Below are 7,746 nucleotides of genomic sequence, written 5' to 3'. Positions count from 1 at the left end.
GGAGTGGAACCATTGGGCTTAGCCTTTGGGCCATTACTAGACGACCCAGCTTGAGCCTTGCTCTTCCAGTTTTGCTTGGGAGGACCTTTCCTCTTTTTCCCCTTTCCCTGTCCAATAGCCAACACAGGGGCACTTGTAGGCGTGGAGGGTATACTTTTACCCTTCATTCCTGCCTCAGCTGTCTGCAACAAGTTGTGCAATTGGGCCAAGGTCTGCTCAGTATTGTTCAAATGGTAAGTTAGAATAAACTGACCATAACATTCAGGAAGTGAGTTCAAGACCATGTCAATGGCCAATTCCTCATCAAAGTGAATATTGAGCTTGACCAAACGCTCTATGTAGCGTTGCATTCTTTGCACATGTGACACAACTGACTCCCCATCTTTCATCTTGCAAGCCATGAGTGACTTGACTACTTCGAACTTTTCTTGACGAGCTCGCTTATGGTACTTTTCCATAAGGTCCTTGTTCATCTCGAAAGGCCAGTAGTCCTCATAGTACCTCTGCAGTTCTGGGGACATAGTTGCCACCATGATGCATGCCACTTTGGTAGCATCATCGTAATGTTTCTTGTAGGCAGCAAGATCTTCAGGAGTAGCTTCATTCTCATCAAGCTCTTTGAGCTCCTTTTCAAGAACATATTCTTTGTTCTCGAAGCGAAGAGCCATCTTGATGTTGCGCATCCAATCGTTATAGCTTGAGCCATCCATAACGACTTTGGAGCATATATTGAGCAAAGAGAAGTTTTGGTTGGAGGAGGACGAAGCAGAAGTGTTTCCAGGAGTAGACATCTGAAAAGAAAGAAAGTTTTAGTTAGATTTCAAGATACCTTAATAGAATAACCCAAAGATATAGTATCAAGGTTAGGATCCAACTATGAAGATTCACAACTTAGAAATGGGATGCCGAGATCCAAGTGCAAATTTCATAAAGGTAGGTGAATGACGATTCACCAATTCCACCATTAGACGAAACAAACGAAGTGAAATTCCTAATTCTTTTGAGATACATTGAAACTATTCAATGGCATGTTTTAATCTCAGATTATGCTCTTCTATTTGTGACTGGGATGCCGAGGATCACAAACCAGATGTGAATAACCATGCAAATGTGCTTGGTAACCTCATTGTCTTTATCATTAACTATTGATGTGCTGGTAAACCACACACGCTCCATCAAAATGACAATTATGAGATACCCATTACTACTCTTTATTGGTGCCTTTTAGTGTGCTGGTTAACCACACACGCTCCACTAACGACCAATAAAGCATAATGTGCAATTTCATGGATTAGCATACTTTTCACATTTTTCCTAAAGTAACTAGAGTTGGGATTTTGAAAACAATGTTCTAGTACTTTTAATATCATTATACTTTTAATGAGAAGTAGTTGTCCTATCAAATCCATTCTGCTAACGACCCTCCACTAATCAAGGAAGCGGTGGGTGAGAGTGGACACCCATTCAACTACCATTTTATAGGCAGTTTCCTTATACCCCCCTTATAGATTAGCTTCGTGAATGAGGCATACTAGCGATTTGACTGACCATATTCTTATACATATAATATTAAACCTTTAATTATAATATATATATAAGGTGTGTTTTAAAACTTTTTAAAACTTCAAGGGTTTATATAAATTTCGAAATTTAAGCTGTTAAATTCAAATTTAAATAAACCAATTCACTAGATTTAATATTTATCTATTAATTAACTATTAATCAAATTATTAAATCTTGTAAGGATTATCTAATTTAAATTAATCAATTAATTTAATCCTAATCCTTATCCCTCTAATTTCGAAAAATAGGGTAAGGATAATTATCCAATTAATCTAATTAAGTAACAATTATCCAAAAACAAGAAACCCTAGTTATCCTCTAGCATATTTCGAAATTTACAAGGGAGGAGGCTAGGGTTTTCAAAACCCTAACCCTAATTTCGATTAGGGTTCTTTGGAGGCTAGGGTTTTCGAAAAAACCCTTTGATCCAAAACCCTAGAAATCGAAAATTTGGCCTTTAGGGTTTAATAGCTATAAACCCTAATTTGCAATTCAACAATTGTAGCAATTCAATTTAAAACAACAATGGCTCTGATACCACTGAAGGGTTTTAGGTACAACAAATAAACTAGAAAACAATTCCTAAGTTCACATGCAACCTACTTTGGATCTATGTTTTAACTATTGAACATACAACTTTGAATTGCAAAACAAGAACCCTAGAGGAGAGAGGCTAATTTCGAAATTAACAAACTAGGGTTTAGGGTTTACATACCTTTCAATTGTTATAGCAAACAATTGATATTCCCTTGATCTTGATCTTGATCTTATTGGAAGCTTTAGCACCACAAGTGTAATGCCTCTAATGGAATCACACCCAAACTAGCAAGAAGGAAAGTAGAAGAGAGATGGGAGAGGGAGTATGCAAAATCTCGGCCTTAGGGTTTCTTCCAAAGAAATCAGTGACCAAAAACATGAACCAGGAGGCTCCTTATATAGCTGAGGGATTTAGGGTTTAAGGGAAACCCTAGTTATCCTTTGCTTAGGGCCTAAGCAAACCCAAGGGCCTTATCCAAGCCCCTATGGACGAAATTATTAGGGTTTCCCCTAAAGATTTCGTCCACCCTCTTCCAAGGGGGTTCTAGAGCCTTCCACTCAACTATTAGATAATTGCAAACTAGTCCCTGCACCTTATAATTAATTCTTTTAACCCCAAAATCAATTCTGATTAATTTCTGGTTAACAATTAATTAAACATAATGATTTCTTATTAATATATTAATCTTTTAACATATTAATAAATCATTTATATTAATTCATTAATCTTATAAATTAATATCTCTCCTTTCATAATTTCCTTGTCCAGTTGCTAGGTTGAGGGCAACCCAAAAGGACTGTGCTGCTATCAATTCAAGTACATACCAATTATAGTTATGGGCTTAGACACCTAATCCAACATTATTCACATCTCATAGTAAGATTTCGTGCGTCCAAGCGAGGTGTAGAAACCATAACTCGTGTGAAAGAGGTAATTAACTCTTTAAACCGTAGAGGGGATTAAGTAACCTTAATCGTAGGAAAGATGACCAGTCTCTATTAATAGTTAATAGTACACTTGCGTGATGCAATCCTTAAGATAATAGAATCATGTAGCCATTGGAATCCTTGAGTGTTATGATCCTTGAATGTCAAGATCATTATATGTCAGGATCCTTGAGTTCCTGCACGTAACAAACGTCAGCTTAGGGTGGACAATATCTTGGCTAACGCCCCTCTAATGCTTAAGTTAGTAATGGCTTTTAGAAGAGTAAATGAAATAATTAGATAAGAGTAGAGAATTGAGAGAACGTACCTTGAGTTCATCAAAAGTGATTTATACATCGTACATGAAATATGCTTTCAGATGAATGACATTCCAGGATCTTGGTAAGACGTTCCCTTCAAGGGTAGCTAGCCAATATGCCCCGTGTCCTGCTTTTGAATCAATGAAATACAGTCCTTCCCATTTAGGTGCCAATTTTACTGCAATAGGATCCTTGGTATTTTGGAATGTCTTCCCAAGGACCAAATCACCTATTTGGAATCTTCTTACTTTAATGCTCTTATTGTATGCTTTGGTTATCCTTTGTTGATAAGCAGCAATGCGGATCCTAGCAATATCCCTGAGTTCATCGATAGTGTCAAGATCCTGGGAAATGATCCTATCGTTGTTCTCTTGATCCTATAGTTGGTATCTTGCAGTTGGGATCACTACTTCGGTGGGGATCACAACTTCTGTTCCAAACACTAATGAATATGGAGTTTGTCCAGTGGCTGTCTTTGAAGTGGTCCTATCTGCCCATAGGACTTCCCATCTTCCTTTCTTCTCGTCTAACATTTTCTTCAAATTGTTGACTATGATCGTGTTGCTGGATTCAGCTTGACCATTAGCTCGAGGATGGACATGAGTGGACATTATCATATTAATTCCCCAACTTGTGCAAAAGTCTCGAGTCCTATTGCTTATGAATTGGGATTCATTGTCACATATAATTTCGGCAGGGATCCTGAACCTGGTCAGGATATTATGTTTGATAAACGATACCACTTCCTTATCTCTTACTTGAACAAAAGCCTCAGCCTCGATCCATTTCGAGAAATAGTCTATCATTACTAACATGAAGACTTTTCCTCCTGGCGCCTTAGGTAATTTCCCCACTATGTTCATCTTCCACTTCATGAATGGCCAAGGGGAGATGATAGTATATAGAGGTTCTTGTTGGATAAGGTGTCTAAGTCCATAACTTATTTGGTATATACTTGACCCGACCCGACATGGTCCATTTGGGTTGCACTTCACCCGAACTATTTATATGGATAATATTATGAGAATAATATGCTTATGACTTATTAATATATTATAAGTTGTAATATATTAATATGAAATCATATTATTTAATTAGTATTGATCTTAAATTAATTATGAATTAATTTAGTGATCAAAAGGTGACTAATTAAATATGGGCTATTATATTTATATAGTGTGGGCTAATACTCATTAGGAAATGGGCTAAGCTTGCATGGGAGTCCATGGATGATCCATGGAGCTTTTAATCCATGGATCCTTGGAAAAGGAAAAGACATGGGTTATAAGGGTTTACATGGTTCATAACCCTAATCATCTACACTATATAAAGAGGTTTGTGATGCTTGAAATGACTATGTGTGTGTGCATAAGAGTGGCCAATTTCTAGAGCAAACATACTCTCTCATAAAGTTTTCCAAGTTTGTTGTGTTTTGTGATTTCCATTTGAGGCATTCACATTATTGGTGCTAGGCTCTCAAACTCCTAAGGAATTAACTCACTACTAAAGGTATGTAATTGTTCTAGTTTCTTTTATGTTTAAAAGTACCCCATGCCATGCTAGATAGGTTATGAACCTTGGAAAAATTATTTTGCATGTATTTTAGTCAAACATAGATCCAAGGTTTCTAGGGTTGCATGTACACCTTAGGAGTGTTAGAATGCTCAAAACCCAACAGTGGTATCAGAGCCTAGACTTGTTTGTTTGATATTTTATGCAAAATAGCTGAAAAAGTCGAAGTTTTTGCTGTCTACACAGGGGACTCGCCGAGTCCATGGGGGGACTCGACGAGTCCAAGCGAATCTTCAACCAACTCGGCGAGTCAGTTCATGCACTCGACGAGTTGGCTAGGCAGAGTGCAGATTTTCGACTTTTGCTGCTGGAAATAGATTAGAAACATTACCCTAAACTGTTTTGGTGTTTTAAAACTAGTTTTAGATGGTGTAATGTTTGTGCTAATCCATTTACAATGGCCAATATCAAAATTCCATGTTTATATGTGTTCATATGTTCTTGAAATTTTGATATGATATTCATGTTCTTATGAATTATTGTTAGATCATAGGAATTATTTGCTAAATTGTTTATTAATTAATTCTTGATCATTTATGTGTTTTAATGGAGTCCATAATTTTTCCTCAAGTTATGGATTTCCAAAGGTCACTTTCTTTTATGCACATTTAAAACACATAAGTTACACGAAAATGAAGAGTCTTCATTTTTATGAATCATTAATTCATAAGTTATGAAATGAAAAGTTTTGAATAGTTTCAAAACTTGTCCTCAAGTTTTGGAATTTGTAAAGTTGCACACACATTAATATACTTTAATTCCAACCCTTAGAGTTTTAAAAGTTAAAATTCAACCCTTATACTATTTATAACATTAATGGTTAATAATTATATATATATATATATATATATATATATATATATATATATGTATAAGATTAAGTCGTTTTACCGTTAGTAGGCCTCATTCACGAAGCCAGTCTATAAGGGGGGTATAAGGTTGTTGCCTATAAAATGTCAGCTTAATGGGTGTCCATTCTCACCCACCGCTTCCTTGATCGGTGGAGGGTCGTTAGCCGAACGGGTAGGACAATGACTTTAAATTCTCATTAAAAGTATAATGATTATTATTAAGTAACTAAATGCTTTTATAAATTCCCAATCTTAGTTACTTTAGGAAAATGTGAAAATGGTGCTAACCCATGAAATTCACACTTTATACCTTACCAAGTCGTTGGTGGAGCGTGTGTGGTTAACCGACACACTAACTTGGACTAGTAAGGATAACAAAGGGCGGCTTAATGCTTATCATAGATCGGTGGAGCGCGTGTGGTTAACCGACACATTGATTAGGTGATAATATTAAGGGTACCAAGTGAATTTGCATGATTATTCACACCTTGTTTTGTGATCCTCAGCATCCCAGTCACAAAACCCGAAGGGCACAATCGAGATTGAAACATGCCATTGAAAAGTTCAATGAATCTCAAAAGAATCTAGGAATTTCAAAACCAATTAAAACTTAATAATTCATTTCGTTTTATGGTGGAAATTGGTGAATCGTCATTCACCTACCTTCAAATATGTTATAGCTTAGATTACGGCATCCCTCTTCTAAGTTATATTATATTGTGTTTGGTCCTAGCCTTAATATTACATTTGGATGTCTTATTAAGGACTCTATATATCTAATCTAAACTTGTCTTTCTTCTTTTCAGATGTCTTCCAACAATGCTTTGGGTTCTAACCCTACCGAGTCCTTCTCTCTCATGAACCTTTGTGGGAGAGTCATCTTCGATGGTTCCAACTTTATGGATTGGATCCGGAACATCAGGATGGTCACTCGTTACGAGGACAAGGAATATGTCCTCGACAAGGAGCTTAAGGAACTCGATGAGACCACTGCTACTCCTGAGGAGATCGCTGAATACAGTACACATGAGAGAGATGCCACCAAAGTGGCATGCATCATGATGGCCACGATGACAGCCGAGCTCCAAAAGTCCTATGAGGACTATTACCCTTTTGAGATGCACCAGGACTTGATGGAAAGGTACCATCAGAGTGCTCATCAAGAGCGGTATGAGATAATCTCCTCCATGATAACAACCCGTATGAAGGATGGTGAACCCATCACAGGCCACATGCAGAAAATGCAAAGGTATGTGGACCGTTTGCTGAAACTGAATGTGAACTTCCCAGAGGAGTTGGAATTTGATATCATTTTTCACTCCTTACCATCACATTATGATCAATTCCGCATTACATACCACATGAACAAGGAGGAAGTCACACTCAGTAAGCTTCAAGGACTTCTGAAGACCGCCGAAAGTGGTCTTAAAGGTAAGTCGGTTGCTACTCCTACTCCTACAGCTACCCCTGTTTTGGCTACCGGGCAAGGCAAAGGGAAGAAGAGGAAGACCCCTTCGAAGGGTACCAAGGGAAAGTCTCTTGAAGGCTCCTCATCTGGAACCAAAAGTGGTTCTATCACTCCTTCTGCCATCCCTAAGGATGCTGATTGCTTCTACTGTCAGAATAAGGGGCACTGGAAGCGAAACTGCCATAAGTACTTGCAGGATGTCAAAGATGGGAAAGTGAAACCATCCCATGCAGGTATTTACACTATATTGTCTAATAAATCACCATATTCTAACTCTTGGGTGCTTGATACAGGATGTGGTATTCACATATGTTCTGATTTGCAGGGCCTAAGAAGAAGTGAGGATGTGGAGCACGGGAAGATAAACCTGATCATGGGGAATAGGAAGGATTCACCTGTTTCCAAGATTGGAGTTTATACTTTGTTGCTAAATAGTGGGTTAAATCTAGATTTAAATAAATGTGTGTACTCGTCAGAAATGGCGAGAAATATTATTTCCTTTCATGCT

The sequence above is a fragment of the Lactuca virosa genome, chromosome 5, assembly GCF_052849685.1.
Source record: "Lactuca virosa cultivar CGN04683 chromosome 5, Lactuca_virosa_CGN04683_v6, whole genome shotgun sequence".
NCBI lineage: Eukaryota > Viridiplantae > Streptophyta > Magnoliopsida > Asterales > Asteraceae > Lactuca > Lactuca virosa.
This window is presented reverse-complemented; position numbering follows the sequence as displayed.